Raw genomic sequence first — 17,742 nt, forward strand, 5'->3', positions numbered from 1 at the left:
CGTTTGCAGTGTAAGCTTATTGCCTGACATCAATTTGTAGCTGTTCAATTAATAACTCGATTTGTGGCCAAATAAAATTATAGATATAAATTCAGCAAAAATTTAGTGAAAAACGAAGAGCATGAATATTTATATGGCAAACAATGTGAGTGTAACTCAATCACAATGCAATACATACATTTCTATCAATATGTCCTTTAGTTGCAGGACATTTTCTGTGGCTTCTAGTGTATGTGTGTGTGTGTGTGTGTGTGGGTACCAAACTTGATATTGTCACAGTTCATTTTGTATTCATGCACTTTACAAATTGTCTTGTTTCCGATGCAGACAATTGCCACAGTTTCTTCCTGCCACAGTTGGCTGCCGGCCATTGAGTGTGGGACGCTTGTGCTTTGCTATACGTTGACCACAGCAGCCGCAGCAACATGTGCAGCTGTTGCAGTTTCTCTGCTCGATTGCCCTTTAATTTGATGCGTTGCAGACGATGCTGCCAGCTACAAGTGCAGCCTCCAAAACTTTTATCTCTCCTAGTTGATGTATAAACTTGTGTGAGTTATGAGCAGCAAACAATTTATGGCTCTTTTCATAGAGTTAACTCAATAATTGGCCGTATGTGGCAGCTTTATAGTTCATCCATGATAATATTATCTGCCTCTCACTCTCTGTGTCTCTCTCTGTCTAGATGTCGGTCACTCAGCCTTGCTTTGAGCAGTTTACAAATTTGATATGCAATTTCATATTTTGTCATTTTAGTAATAAACTTTGAAAAGAAATTTTGGCAATATTCAAATTTCATTCGCAAAAGCCTAAAGGCTGCTGACTGTGAATGGCATTATAAAATATTTATTTATTTAAAAATTAAAGCCATTGTTGCACATAGCTAATACTTGTTTATTTATTTATCTAAATAATACGTTTAGTACGTTTGTGATAAACAACCGCTCAATTAAATGTGCTTTAAATCAGCTTTAGTTTTAGTTTTCAATTTTATTTTTATTTATAAATTTTATTATATTATTATTTATTTTTATTATTTGAATACATATAATTCCATATGTATATATGATGTATAAATTAAACATTTAAAATCTAAATCGCATTTTGGCCAGAATAAATATTATTCTCATTTACTTTACTATTTGTTCTTCAACATATAAATTCGTTGTTAAAGTCGTCCTTTATATTCATAACACATACAACTCTTGACAAGGCTGTAACTATGTTTTCACTTAAATAACCCAAATTCTACATACAGTTTTGTACGCTTAAAGCATTTTCATTTACATGGGCGAACAATGAGAGAAAAAAACAACACGGAAGTTCCGGGAACAATGCATTGCCAATGCAAATATCGAAGACGAAACATGTGCTAAAGGGGCAGGGGGGTCGATTGGGCGGGGCAGCAGTGACAATCATTACAACGACGATGAGCATAAACAACAACAGCAACAATTGTATCTGACAGACGGAAGCGCAAACAGGCACAAATGCAAACACACACACATACAGCTCGTGTGTTTATATATTCTATGAAATATGCGAGTGAGTGAGTCAGTGTCTGAGTGAATGTATGCTGTATTTACATACCACAGCACGTGTTGCTGTATTTTCGTCACAAATTTGTAAAAAAATATAAAAAACAAATAAATCATGAAAGACACCAATTCGCACACATGGAAATCAAAATACGCTTGCAAATAAATACATATTCAATGTAGTTCTGTTAATGTACTACTTAAATAAAGCAGTTCGAAGTTCATCAGAGTTCGTTAAATAAGAGGCAGAGATGCAGTAAATGAGATACTGTTTTATATGTATATAACGAAGTAAAGGTGAGGCTTTTAATTTGTATCAAAAATAAATATAAAGACATATATATGTTTAAAAAAAAATGTAAATTATATGAAAACATTTTTATAAAGCGTATAATAAAATGTCTATATATTTTATATTTATAGTTTAATTTTTTATTTTTATATAAAAACTTTTTTTTTTTTTACTGACGAATAGACTTAATAAATAATGTATTGTTAAATTCAAATATTCTTGAACTGAAATAAATAATTTATTACAATCTGGAGAATACAATATTAATAAATACAGTAAATTTAAAAAAATTGTATAAAATATATCTTACTCATTAAAATAAACAAAATAAATAAAACAATATAACAATAATAATATGATATGAATATGTTTGCCCATAAAAAAAAAATAAATAAATAAATAAAAAAAATGAATTATCATTCATTTTATTTAATATTTTGCTTTTAATTTACAATAGTCTAACTACTTTCTATACATTTACGTACCACATAAGAATGGCAATATACCCTTTGGTTAGCGTATATAAAATGCAAATCTCACATACTTAATGTCAAATGTTTTGTTTGTCTTTTAACGTACATCAACGCCTCTTGTTTCAAAACGTGTTGATTTTAAATACAATTTGAGATGTACAGAAAAGAGGGAAAGGAAAGGCAGAAGAAAATATAAAAAATAATCAAAGAGAGAAGTGGCACGTGTTGAGCTGAATGCTCAATGCCAAGCTGAGAATTGGCCAGCAAATGCAACCCAAATCAAAGAGACTCAGAGCAAGCGACAAAGTCAACTAAGAAGTCTTAGTCAGCATTTATTTTGCTTTTTCTGCTGCTGTTGCTGCTTTAAGTTCTAAAATGGCATTGGCTTAGGTTACCAAATTGGACCTAACTTTGCCAAAACGGAAGGAAAAGAGAAAGTGAGAGAGAAAGAGAGAGAGAGAGAGAGAGGAAGAGAGAGAGAGAGAGAGAGAGAGAGAGAAAGAGACAGAGACAGTGAGTAAATGTGTGGGTGAAGAAGTGCACACAATTAGGTCAATATACTGTTAAATTGTTCGACAACAAATTAGCCTTGAGCTCTTACTAGTATAACAAGAGAAAGTCTTGCCACAAAATAAAAAGATATAAATTTATTGAGAAAAGAAATTCTTAAAAGCAGAAGTTTGTTGTGTGTGTGTGTGGTATATGTGAGCTGGAAAAGTTGTTACACTCAGTGCTTTCTATTCACTTATTCCTAATTAGCATCCTGCGGTTGCAACATCAACTATGCACAGTCAAGTTACCATGGCATTGTGCCTCATGACATTACACCCACACACACACACACACACACAAACACTCACACACACACACGTACACATCATGTCTCACGTAAGCAGCTTAGCTACATGTTATTCAGAGTGTCTTCTCTCTACTCAAGACAGAGCTGCTTGTTATTGTCCTATTACGATTGTTTTCGTAAATTTACTATTGCTGTCTGCCAGTGCCATTGCCAGTGCCAGTGGAAGTACAATTCAATTATGTAAATGCCTGATAAGTTCATATTACTCATACGTACCGTATGCTGGCGCACGATTTTGCCAAGTTCAACTCGTTAGCTGCACTGCGACTCATTGTCGACAGTGACGTGTGTGCAAATTGATTGCTTATCGCATTTCCTTGCAATCATTTGCAGACAAATTGGGTAATTGACAGCTGTTAGTCTGTGTCTGTCTACCTCTGTGGCTGTGTCTCACTGAATTAATTAACATAATTAACATATTTCATATCCATTAAGAGTTTAGGGAGAAGCATTGAAATCATGTTATAGTTCGATTTCTTACGAAAAATCTATTCATGGCATGAAGACTTTTATTTTGGCCGTGAATCTCAGGCTTAGCAACTGCCTAATCTTCTGTAATCTGGGCATGCAGCGCAGACGGGCTTTGGAAACGGCTATATTAGTGTGACTCCGGAGGTCTTAACGCGTTGAAGCGAACTTTTAGATAATATCAATAAGCAATCCCAACTAATAACGAGGGCAGCTCTCATAAAAATAGTTAATAGAGTGTGGTTTTCTATGAGCGCATACAATAGTAGTCAAAGTCAAAGTAAATATTTGGTATTTTTGTGGAGAGCTGAACATATTTTAGGCACTGTCAGTTCGCTCTTTGGTTGCATTTACTGGTGCTTAAATCCTGTTCTTTGTAGTAGCGGCGCATTAACCTTCAACTTAGAGTCCCATTATATACTCTGAGTGCTACCTTTAGTTTGCCTGCTTTTAGTTGTCACCTGTTTCCACCGCAAAACCTTATCAGCAAAGACACAGACTTTTTTTTTCCAAGCAATCACCTTTTGCTTTGCACATTAGCTTCATTATGGTCTCTACTGTGACTGCACGAGTAGTTTCAGCGAGGAAATTTTTTTCTTGCTCCTTTTATAGTAGAGCAAAGCGTCGTCCATTACATTTTCGCAGTGAATGTTGATCTCTCTCTCTCTCTCTCTGTGGTTTAGAGATACTTTTGAAAGTTAACATGACCAGAGCATATTTCTGTCATATAAAAAGTCATCCCATGGTGCTTTATATATAGATACGGTTTAAGAGTGGGGATTACTTCGGTAGTCTTCTATCTACTTATATATTCAAAATCTGCTAGCAGAGGTCCTTTGCTTCCCATACTGAAAGTTCTGTTTCCAGCCTTTTTGTGGTTGACTCTCACTGTATCAACTTAGCCTATGAATACCCTTAAGTAATAGAGAATTCTGTGGTGAAGCTCGAACCACAAGTTAAAAGAAATTCGCCTTATCCAAGCTAACGTTTATATCTTAGCTAATAAATAGCTTGACAAAAAAAATACGCACACACACACGCACACATTTATGGTAAATTAAAATTAATTAGGAATCCAATTACAGTTTTTGAACCGCAGAATACCTGTTGTAGCTCAAATGAACTTTTGCGAAACATAATAATAATTATAACGAAATACATACTGCTCTGTAATTAGTCTTGAGTTTCGGATGTGTGTGCGTGTGTGCATGTGTAAGTGTGCGTTTGTCTGAGTCAAAGCAACCGCAAGGCCAACTCATGTCAAACTTTAGCCAAGCGCTGGCAATAAATCTACGTTAGAAATTTAAAAGTTTATTTATTTTTCACCTGCTGTGCAGCAAAGTGTCAGCAACAGTCAAGAAATAACAATGAGAGTTTGCACACTCACACATATATATTTTCATCAGCTCACGACTTGTCGCTCGTATCAACTTTCGAGCACTCGACAACTGAACTCTGACCTTGACATTGTACGTAAATGACATTGGCTTATGAATAAGACCAATCATAAAAGTTTAGACAGAGTTGGTAGCAAATGTGCAGTGGGAAAAGAAACAAACGTATGAAGAGATAAATGAAAAAATATGGGAAAACTATAAAAGAGCTTTCAGTTTGAAGCGTAGCCTTAAAAATTGGAGATACTACAAAATTGTTAAGTAAAATTTTATTTTATTTATTTTTTACGCACGTTATGCTAAAAAAAACGTTTGATTATTTTTGCTTTCAGCTAATGTCATTTTGCTTTCAATTAAAGTTTTGAAAAAAAAAAAAAAAAATAAAATAAAATAAATCGAAATATTTACTAGATTAATTCAAACAAAAATTAAATTTCGGAGCTTAATTATGGTCAACTTTAATAGTAGTAAATTTTGTATATTCTTTAATATTATATTTAATAATAATAAAGACCTATTTCTTACGTAAATTCTACATTTAAAATTATAAACTTTTTTTTTCATTTTTTGCTTTCATCCAATGTCATTTTGACTTCAATTAAAGTTTTGCAACAAAATCTCTTTGTGGTCATAGGAGCTGTATATTGTTGGAGTCAAAGAGGTATGCGAATTGTGCACTGTTGTGTTTTAAATCATAACCCAAAGAAAGATAAACAACAAGGAACCCATACTCACACACACACACACACACATATATGTATATCTATACTAGGGTCCAATTATGCGGGCTAACAGCGCAAAAGTGCAGACCACAACAGAGACATCATTAGTATGCAGTTTGTTGTTTGCATTTACAACTTTATTCGTGGAGATATGTATGTGTGTGTGTATGAGACTGTGTGGTGTGCCAGAGTGTGGGTGTGTCTGGATAAACTTTAGGCCACAAGTGACTAACGTGTTGACTGCGACAACGTTATTGTTGGGCAGGGCATAAAAACTTTATATATATACAAAATAAGCAAATTGATCTGGGCGAAAAGTATCCGACTAGGAGATACCTCAAATATAGCTATCTAAATTCCAGTTGCCTTCAATCTGAATATATGAGCTATGGATGTTGAATATGTTGAATACACACTCGATATACCTCTTGCATATATTTAGTGTCTCTAGGATATATAAGCAATAAAACCCTCATAAAATCCAAGTAAAAACCTTAATTAATATAGAGAATCCGCCATTTGTTGCAGCCATAATCCCCAGTTAAAATCTGCCTATAAACACATACATATATACATATCGTCTATATATGTGTGTTTGTTATGTATATGTATATGCATAGCTTCAGTGGACTTTCTTCACACTCATTCAGCTGTTAACTGCGCTCTTCAGCCATTCATGAATGCGCATTGCAAATTCAACGAGTGAGCTGCATAAAAGGCAGCGCTTCAATAAATTTCAAAAGCTCGTTTTTTTTTTTTTTTTTATCATTCAATATGCGAGGAGTAGGTCAACAGTTCCGTGTTTTTCATTTTCATTTATTTTTTATTTTTCATGAATTTTTGCGTTTCACAGTTAAGCTAAACCAATCGAAAAGTATCATACATACAACATGATATCAGATGTTCAGGTTGATGCTAAAAGGACAATTTACATATTTTATTTTTGGAGCCTCAACAGCCGTTCGGCGGCATTTATGTACAAGTGAATATTTGCTGTTAATGGTAGCGAATGCATATTAAATCAGCCACACAGTGGCAACTGACAACTGGCAACTGGCAGCTGGCAAAGCAGATTCTTCTGTCGTCTCAACTTTTTGGCAGCAGTCAGCAAAATGTCTTAATTATATGTAAACATTGCGCACATTGTCTACAAATGGCGTAAAAGTCTCCCATGGCAGCAGAAAGTTTTCCACAAATATAAAAAGAAATTGCAATGGAAAGCCAATTCATTAGTCAAACAAATTCTGAAATTTAAGAAAGCATCGGTGCGTAAACATAATGTCTATTAATTTATAGAAGTAAAATAAGCTAAAAATGTGTAAGAAATTTGAAAGTATAATAAAATCAAAAATATATGTATACATAATATATGAATAAACTTACCTTAGTCTGAACTGATCTGATCAATTTTAATTGTAAATATTAAATTTTATATAAGTTATATATTTCTGATTTTATGGGGATAAAATGTTTTCTTTTTGAACGTAATTCGAATCCTACTTAATTTGTGTAACGGAAAAAAAACCATCTGTAATTAAAAAGAGAGAATATACCATTGCAAATATATTATTATAATTATAGTGCGTATATGTAATATCCAGACACTTACCCCAAAAGGCGATTTAAATACTAAAAATGTGTTAGAAATTAGGTAAGTATTCAAACGTATACGTAATATATATTATAAATCGACCTTGCTTATATAATCAGCTGCCTACATCGTGATCAATTATTATATATGTATATATAACATTTATAATTTGATTTATAGAAATGATTTTATAAGAGCCTTCTTCTTGAGATATAACAAATAGACACTGTAAAATATATTCTTATAATAGCAACGTGAATACGTAATGCCAATTAGCTTACCACAAGAAAACTATTGAAAAACTATTGATCATTGCTTAGAATACTCGAATCTTTAAAGCATAGAACTCTGTAATTCTTACAGGGTGGTGGTTCCTTATCAAGCTCCACAAAGACGCCAAAAAATATTAAAATAATTGCAAGCATAATAACGGTTTGGGTAATACATTTCTTCGCTTCCGAGCGACTATTCACGGTCACACCACCAATCTTATTATCCACTGTATTTGATGAGGCTGATGCAGACATATCCAGTTAATTGAACAAATTTCAGCTTACTATCGAATGAATGGCGTCTATCTAGAAGCACTTGCTATCGTAGGAGTTGCAGTGTCCGAAATCAGCTTGCAGCATATAATATACGCCGGCGAGTAGTCCGCCCATTAGCAGGAAGATAAAACTCCAATATAGTACACGATATAAAAAAATCGGATTTTTTAATTTTTTGTCCTTGATTTTACGTCTTGGTGCACTGCGCTTCAATGCGTTGCCCATGCTCAAATCTGAATAAATTTGTAAATTGTTCTATGTAAATGTATATAATTATATAAATTTAAAACAATCTGTTCAAGATAGAAACGGCCTACTACAACCGCTCGGTAGAACAATGAAATTTTATTGAAATTTCTGGCCATTTGTGGTGAAATGGCAGGCGAACCGGAACCAGCGCCAATTTGGCCAGCAACAACTTTATCGCAACTGTGGAAACTTTGGCTAATTATTTAAGTTAATTGGCCTTTTTGGCCGCAAAAAGTCAAGACAAACACACACACACACACACACACACACACACACACACACACACACACACACACACACACACACACACACACACACACACACACACACACACACACACACACACACATACACAATACAATACAATACAACAAAAGCGAAATAACATTATGTGGGATGGCCTGAACACAGGAGAGCCCGAAAAATAGGTTAAATATTTGCACAAAAGGCCACAAATGTCTCACAAATTTGTTAAAATTACTTACAAACAAAGTTACACAACAGCAACAACAACAATAACAACATCTCTGGGCAGGGTAATCAAGGGGTCACGGGTCAACAGCCAAAGCGAGCAGCCTCATAAATTTAAGTGTTTGTGCCTGGACTTTTGTTCTGCTTCGAATTGAATGTATATGTGAGATGCTTAGAGCACATTTCGTGCCATTATTTGCCATCGTAATTGGTTGCACTCGCTTTGCATATTTCAACAAATTCTTCAGATTTTCAGCCGTCCATCAGGCCGTCCATCAGACCAACTGTTTGGTGAGGTGGCAAATGTTTGCACATCAACTTGTGGCCAATTAGATGTGTTTGCGGCTTTCATTTTAACCGACTGCAGCTTCATCTGAGTTTATTAAAAAAAATTAGACGAGAAAAAAGGGAAGTGAATTAGTGGAAAGTGATTTAAGTCAAGTAAAAATATAAGTTAGGATCATATTATAACTGTGTTACTGTTGAGTATAGAGCTTAATAGCTGCACATTGAATACAACTCAATTAATTTGTATGACTTAAAGTTTTAGCTATTTATTTAATAGCTTATATATATTTATATATATTATATTTATATTCTATTTGTATTTTCTGATACAAAAGAATAGAGCTGATTATAATTTAAATAAATTTTCAGCAGCTTCTCTTTTGTAGCTCTTCACAAGCTTAAGTCCCGTTTATTTCCAGGCTTATACAATTTTGTATAAATATTTATAACAATAGTTCTCCGAAACCAAAAATTTGAAGACTCCTTCAATTAGCCACAATTGCTAGCGCTTGAAAACCAACTGCATTCATTTGAGCTGGACTCTGTAGGGCTCTTAAAGTGCCTGGCTCTGGCTAACGAGCTAACGAGTAGTAATATCCAATGCAGTTTGATTGGGCCGCAATTTACATCATGCTCGTGCTTTTATTAATTATAACTAATTGCATTAATGAACAATGCCCGATGCAAGTTAATCATGACATTCAGCGTGGCGTATCGATGGCGAATGGCGAATTGCGAGTATGTGTTCATTAAAGACAGTCGCTCGCTTTGTATGTAACAATGGCAACAATGCGTGAGAGGGTCGGGGGGAGGGAGAGTGGGCTCGGAGCTGGTTGGGGGCGTAGCGTACTTGAATATTCCTTTTGGAGAGCGCCTTGAGCTGTAGCTGTTTGATGTTAATGAAAGTTTCCGTTGTGCAAATAAAGCCAAAAGCATGGAAATCAGTAAAACAAATTGCAATCTGCTTTTTCTTCGCCATACGCTGCATGACGCAAGTCGCAGCAGCAACGCCGTACGCAAGGACCTCAATCGATTGCCTGCTGTTGGCGTTGCTGTTCCTTGCTGCTGCTGTTCTTCTGTTATGTGCGGGTGAATGGGTGTATGGGTGTGTGTGTGTGTGTGGGAGTGTGTGTGTGTGTGTGTGTGTGCCCTGCTGTCCATGATATTGACTTGCTCATTATGGGCCCCGTTTGCCAGCTGCTTGTTGACTGTCGCCTTGACTGCCACAGCCACTGTCGCTGCCACATGCCAGCACTGTTCCCAGTGCTTCGCATCGGCACGATACGGTTTTGGCTTGGTTTTCATTTCGATTCATTTTCAATTTGTAATGGTTGCCAATCTCTAAGATTGCAAATTGCAGCGCATATCGTTTGCGACAACATTGTCGCCTGCGCTGCAATGCAATGCACTAGAGAGACAGAGAGCGGAGCTTTAGCGATCGAGCTTTCGCTAAGCTTACGCTGTGCTCGCTCGTCGGAGACAGTGGGAGAAATACGCTCACTAGCATCCCGCTGTCCGAAGCTTCGCTGAGAGCGAAACGCCGAAACTAAGAACACTGGAATGTGGGCGTATAAAAAGCGGCCACATTGCCAGCTCCATCTTTTTCCGGCCCACATTTTCAAGAAGATACCCTCAGCGTGGAGTTCTATCCACCTAAAATTTTTGTTAATAATTATATATATATATATCTTTATATATATATATATTTAACAAAAAGAAACATACACAAAAGATTATTGCCCTCCACAAAAGATTGGAATTTTCTGAATTTGGCCCACCGTGACCAGCTGAGCTGGTCAGTCATTGACTTTGGTGCGCGCAGCCGCACGCATTTTTATTCGTGGGAAACAACAAGTGTGCAAGCAGAAAAAAAAAAAGGTATTTCGATCAAAATTAATATAAATTAAAACTTAGTTTACAGAAACTAAGTCGGTTTTTTGTATTTTGCAGCCTTTAATATAACCCTAACCTCTCGGCCAGCAGAAGGCCACATGCACATATGCGCTGTGCAGAGGTTAGGGCTATACATTAAAGTAGCCCCCGAAAAAAAAAGATTAGCCACCGAAGAAAAAAAAGAGCCCCCGAAAAATAGCACCCGAAATAAAATGTATAGCAGATCGCAGAACGGCGAGGGATTATTGACGACATATTAGTGAAAAAAAAATATATATATATAAACTAAAAATTACAAATCATTATATGTGCGGTTTAAAAAGAATCAAAAATTAGAGAAAGATATGTATATATATTTGCATGTGTGCGCAAGGTGTATGTGAAGAAAAAAAACATAAAAAAAAAGCTTCAAAGACAAATTTGATCAAAGTGAACGTGCTGCATAAAACTGCAAGTACACGGAAAAAAAAAGAAGAACTTTAAATGGTTAGTGGTTAAATAAATTCTTGATTTAATAGACAATAATGAATATTATACATATATAGAATTATATATATATAATACATAAAAAAAAAAAAAAAAAAAAAAGACCGAAAAGTATGATACTATAATTCCCCACTAAAATAATAATAATGCATTAAAATAATACACAATAGTTCACACATCCTCCATATAGCAGCAGCAGCAGTCACCAAACGAAAGGCCTTTCAGCGGTGGACATACAACAAAAAGAACTGTGAGTGCTAAATTAACCCTTGTCTTCCCCTCCCTATCATGTCCCCAAAATGTATAACGAAATAAAACTAAATAAATAAATAAAGAAAAAAATAGAAAAAAAAGAAAAAAATTTTGAATAAAGAATGAAATACAAACTAAGAAATAAAAACTATGAAATAAAAGCTATGAATTAAAACTAAATTTTTAAATTAATATATATTAACGAATACTCCCCAAATGTCTAAAATATGATTTAAACATTCTTTTAATATTTTATTGTAATATTATATTATTATATTATTATGTTATTATTACTATATTGCTAACCTTTTTATACATTTGTAATTTTTTCATATTATGTAGTTTTTTTTATTTTATTATACACTCAAACTACATACCAAACACATGCACATACATAAATATAAATTAAAGAACATGAAGCGACAGTAATTAAGAGTACATGAAAATGTAATAGTCTAGTTAGAGTAATTTAAAGAATAAATGTATCTTTTAGAATTTTTTTGAGTTTCCTTGATGGATTAATATGGTAGGCTAGGAGTATAGCGTTGGCATAGAAGAGAGAGAGAGTCGAGGCAATCTTTACTAGGGGATCTTCATAAACAATTTAAAGCTGAAGATCATGGTTGGGTTTGGGTAAAGACAGCGAGAAGCCAACACCACCTCGGCTTCCGCGTCTTTCTAACTGTCCGTGTTTGTTTCGTTTTTTCTTGTTGTCCGAATGTTTGTGTTGCATAGGAATCCTAAAAATTTTAAAGTTTGTGTGTATTGGTGACGGTTTGGCAAGACCCACCCCACCGCCGACAGAGCTAAGGGAACCAGAGGATTCCGCCCGCCACTACCCGATCCACGTCTTGTGTATGTTGATGTATGTATGTATGTATGTATGTATACATGTATGTGACATATATGTGTATATATGTATATATGTAAACATGCGAATGCACGAAGATCGCTTTCATACTCGAGTACGCTCGTTACATAGATTTTATGGCGCCCAACGGGGGGCCTGAAATTCGAAGAGAGAAGTTAACGCCCGCTGCATTCATACATAAGAACGATACATTACATAAATTTTATGGCGCCCAACGTGGGGCACTGTGAGTTGTTACGCTTTCAGTGAACCGAAATCCAACGTGGGGCACTGTGAGTTGATACGCTTTCAGTGAACCGAAATTGTTTGTGAGGCACTGTGAGTTGATACACTTTCAGTGAACCAAAATTTTTCTTATATGGCCACTTCTTCTATATGGAGTAGTAGTCATACAAAACACCCCCTTTTGTGAGAATATTAGTTGTCTCAGTAGCCTGTATTGCTGAAATAGACTTAGACTGGGTTGGTCTAGCTATCGCAACAGCGACTGCTGAGAGGAATAGATTTGTTTTCATAGGTACTACGAAGCTGCTGGATTCAAGCCTGGATCGCAGACCGAGACACCTTGAAGTATCTTTCAACTTTAAATGAATTAAAGCATCGCTGCTTTGGAAAAGAACATCTTCCCTCACAATTGTAGCTCGTTTTTGTTTGCTGTGGATGAAGCCACAATTCAATCTAGTTCTAGAAAAACTTCTCTAAATAATTCCAGAATATTGTGTATTCGGCTAGGATACCAATACTGATTATCCCTGGAGGGTATTCTTTACTTAAATGAAGAATGGTAGAAGCCTTAAGCAATGCTAGTTGTGTGTTGATAAGTTGTTGTCGTTGCGTCTTTAAGTGTACTATTGTCTGGAACTCGGAGATATGCTGCCTGTGCATTCCCTTGCCGAATAGTATAGTTTTTGATGGTAGCGATAATAAATTTGTAAATACCTGCTAGATTTAGTTTCAATAGCCCAAAAAAGAAATAATTCGGAACAGTTAGAACTAATAAGAATACCTCGATTTTCTCTCTCTATGCCTTAATAGTCAAATTTAACAATTTAATATTTTAGTAACTATGCACGTCGCATCTGTCGGTACTTACCATGCTTAGAAGCTGATTCCCGCTAATATACTGTCTAACGTTGTATATTATCGGGTGGTGTAATGGTTGCCAATCTCTAAGATTGCAAATTGCAGCGCATATCGTTTGCGACAACATTGTCGCCTGCGCTGCAATGCAATGCACTAGAGAGACAGAGAGCGGAGCTTTAGCGATCGAGCTTTCGCTAAGCTTACGCTGTGCTCGCTCGTCGGAGACAGTGGGAGAAATACGCTCACTAGCATCCCGCTGTCCGAAGCTTCGCTGAGAGCGAAACGCCGAAACTAAGAACACTGGAATGTGGGCGTATAAAAAGCGGCCACATTGCCAGCTCCATCTTTTTCCGGCCCACATTTTCAAGAAGATACCCTCAGCGTGGAGTTCTATCCACCTAAAATTTTTGTTAATAATTATATATATATATATCTTTATATATATATATATTTAACAAAAAGAAACATACACAAAAGATTATTGCCCTCCACAAAAGATTGGAATTTTCTGAATTTGGCCCACCGTGACCAGCTGAGCTGGTCAGTCATTGACTTTGGTGCGCGCAGCCGCACGCATTTTTATTCGTGGGAAACAACAAGTGTGCAAGCAGAAAAAAAAAAAGGTATTTCGATCAAAATTAATATAAATTAAAACTTAGTTTACAGAAACTAAGTCGGTTTTTTGTATTTTGCAGCCTTTAATATAACCCTAACCTCTCGGCCAGCAGAAGGCCACATGCACATATGCGCTGTGCAGAGGTTAGGGCTATACATTAAAGTAGCCCCCGAAAAAAAAAGATTAGCCACCGAAGAAAAAAAAGAGCCCCCGAAAAATAGCACCCGAAATAAAATGTATAGCAGATCGCAGAACGGCGAGGGATTATTGACGACATATTAGTGAAAAAAAAATATATATATATAAACTAAAATTACAAATCATTATATGTGCGGTTTAAAAAGAATCAAAAATTAGAGAAAGATATGTATATATATTTGCATGTGTGCGCAAGGTGTATGTGAAGAAAAAAAACATAAAAAAAAGCTTCAAAGACAAATTTGATCAAAGTGAACGTGCTGCATAAAACTGCAAGTACACGGAAAAAAAAAGAAGAACTTTAAATGGTTAGTGGTTAAATAAATTCTTGATTTAATAGACAATAATGAATATTATACATATATAGAATTATATATATATAATACATAAAAAAAAAAAAAAAAAAAAAGACCGAAAAGTATGATACTATAATTCCCCACTAAAATAATAATAATGCATTAAAATAATACACAATAGTTCACACATCCTCCATATAGCAGCAGCAGCAGTCACCAAACGAAAGGCCTTTCAGCGGTGGACATACAACAAAAAGAACTGTGAGTGCTAAATTAACCCTTGTCTTCCCCTCCCTATCATGTCCCCAAAATGTATAACGAAATAAAACTAAATAAATAAATAAAGAAAAAAATAGAAAAAAAAGAAAAAAATTTTGAATAAAGAATGAAATACAAACTAAGAAATAAAAACTATGAAATAAAAGCTATGAATTAAAACTAAATTTTTAAATTAATATATATTAACGAATACTCCCCAAATGTCTAAAATATGATTTAAACATTCTTTTAATATTTTATTGTAATATTATATTATTATATTATTATGTTATTATTACTATATTGCTAACCTTTTTATACATTTGTAATTTTTTCATATTATGTAGTTTTTTTTATTTTATTATACACTCAAACTACATACCAAACACATGCACATACATAAATATAAATTAAAGAACATGAAGCGACAGTAATTAAGAGTACATGAAAATGTAATAGTCTAGTTAGAGTAATTTAAAGAATAAATGTATCTTTTAGAATTTTTTTGAGTTTCCTTGATGGATTAATATGGTAGGCTAGGAGTATAGCGTTGGCATAGAAGAGAGAGAGAGTCGAGGCAATCTTTACTAGGGGATCTTCATAAACAATTTAAAGCTGAAGATCATGGTTGGGTTTGGGTAAAGACAGCGAGAAGCCAACACCACCTCGGCTTCCGCGTCTTTCTAACTGTCCGTGTTTGTTTCGTTTTTTCTTGTTGTCCGAATGTTTGTGTTGCATAGGAATCCTAAAAATTTTAAAGTTTGTGTGTATTGGTGACGGTTTGGCAAGACCCACCCCACCGCCGACAGAGCTAAGGGAACCAGAGGATTCCGCCCGCCACTACCCGATCCACGTCTTGTGTATGTTGATGTATGTATGTATGTATGTATGTATACATGTATGTGACATATATGTGTATATATGTATATATGTAAACATGCGAATGCACGAAGATCGCTTTCATACTCGAGTACGCTCGTTACATAGATTTTATGGCGCCCAACGGGGGGCCTGAAATTCGAAGAGAGAAGTTAACGCCCGCTGCATTCATACATAAGATCGATACATTACAAATTTAGCAATGCCACAAAGCATGCTGGCACTTTTCAATTCCTAGCGCAATGCTCTGGCCATATCGTAGCATTTTGCAATCAGTGCTCATTTTACCATAAATTGATAATTTTCTAACGGATATACAATTTCCGTCTAGTCCGTCTTTTGAACCATACTACATGCAGTCACCCCTTCCACCCACACCCCACATCTCCACTCGCCCAGCTTTCGTTCACCGCTGCCATTGACCCGCCGCAGGCGAAGCGCATTAAATTCTAAAGCCGCAGCAAAGCTAGTCAAATTATTCAACTTTAATATGGCATTAATAAGTGCAAAATAATAAAAACTACAAAGCTTGATTGAGTTTGGCGAGAGTGATAAGAGAAAGATACCCTGTAGATGTAATATATTGAATATTTAATTGTTTCTGAAAATTCGTGTTGTTCTTAGATTTTATTTTGATTTTTAAAACATTAAGAAGAACAGAATAGAAGAATAGACGTTATATAGAACTAAAATATACCCTGGTGTTTATAGAAATTAACAGATAGTGCTTGAGAAATTAACAGATAATGGAGAACTTTTTTTTATTGATATGTACCGATCAATATTTTCAGGAATATATACAATTTAGTTCATTTGCGAAAAAACATTTACTAAAAAGATGTACAATTTCCCATTATCACTGAGGCTTGTTAAATTTTTGCTTACTGTATAATTTAAAAGTGGACTCATACCAAGGTAGAATAAACTAAATTATTTTTGAGCGAAAATCTTTAAAATATATATGATAAATCGATTAGGGCTCTGCTAGACATTGGACATATTGTACTGACAGCCAGCCAAGATAAAACCTCTTTAGTTATATACGTATATTCAGTCTATCAAATAGTTAGTTTTGCCTACCTCTCAGTCTAATAGGCTCCATTAGCCATGCTTGAAGGGTATTAAAAATGCACAGACTTTCGGATAGAGTCGGACAACGAGTTTAAGCTGCCGGCAGGCGGACACAATACACGCACCGGCTCAGACAGTTAACAAACTCGACAGCTTTCGACTCGTAAGCAGCTGGCCGAACAATGTGACTGAGTGAGTATCCGACTCTCCGACTCTACGACTCACTGTTTATATTCAGTGCGCTCTTTTTTGTTGCCTGATGCCTGATTACCCCAGCCTCCAGCCTGATGGCTCTCTGCTTTGGCCTGCTGCAGCATCATTTCGTCTACTTTGGCCTGGCTTATTTTGTGTCTCCGTGGCCCTTGCATCATCGTCAGTTGTTATGCTGGCAAGTTTTGCCTGCAGCTTGACGCAAATTGTCAACCAACTTTGCAACAATAATCGCCTTGCCCTAGCCTCAGTCTGCAGCTCAGTCTCTGTCTCTGCCTCTGTCTCCGTCTCCGTCTCCGTCTCAGTCTCTGTCTCCGTGTCTCAGACTCGCTTGGCTGACTGAAAAGTGAAATAACGCAGCTTGGGAGTAGATAAAAACCAGAAAACAATAAGGCTTTTGGGTTTCGTGCACTCTCTGTGCTTTTTGCATTCGAATGCAATGTGACTTTTAGCAGCGTTTACACAGAACTCAAGCCAAAATGAAAAAGTAAAAAAAAAAAAAAAAAAAATGAAAAGAAAATATATATATATATGCGGGTGCACTTGCATTGGCATTGGCAGTGCCAGCTCCCCTGCCCAGTTCTATGGCAAAGGTCCTTTGGCAAAGCAATTGTGAATTTTTGGTCTCTTTAGATGCAAGTCGTGATTACTTTAGCTTTTTGTAAAAGCTGGCTTATTTGGAGCAGTTTCTTCGTCTGCTTCTGGCCCAGCTTTTGTGATCAAAGAACGTCGAGGACTC

General features: G+C 35.5%; 2 long non-coding RNA genes across 2 annotated transcripts; one reads left to right on the forward strand and one right to left on the reverse strand.

Annotated features, from left to right (window-relative positions):
• Positions 1–6,545: 6,545 nt before the first annotated feature.
• On the reverse strand, positions 6,546–7,917 carry LOC149268447 (uncharacterized). The gene is made up of 4 exons (XR_016270252.1): positions 7,616–7,917; positions 7,353–7,560; positions 7,127–7,271; positions 6,546–6,987 (listed from the first exon to the last, which is right to left on the reverse strand). It is a non-coding gene; the product is annotated as an uncharacterized LOC149268447 (long non-coding RNA).
• Positions 7,918–10,194: 2,277 nt separating this feature from the next.
• LOC149268448 (uncharacterized) lies at positions 10,195–15,343 on the forward strand. Its single transcript, XR_016270253.1, has 3 exons — positions 10,195–10,768; positions 10,841–14,098; positions 14,171–15,343. It is a non-coding gene; the product is annotated as an uncharacterized LOC149268448 (long non-coding RNA).
• The last annotated feature ends 2,399 nt before the right edge of the window (positions 15,344–17,742 follow it).

Source organism: Drosophila arizonae, chromosome 5 (genome assembly GCF_054131065.1).
Source record: "Drosophila arizonae isolate 15081-1271.41 chromosome 5, UAZ_ARI_1.0, whole genome shotgun sequence".
NCBI classification, from domain to species: Eukaryota; Metazoa; Arthropoda; class Insecta; order Diptera; family Drosophilidae; genus Drosophila; species Drosophila arizonae.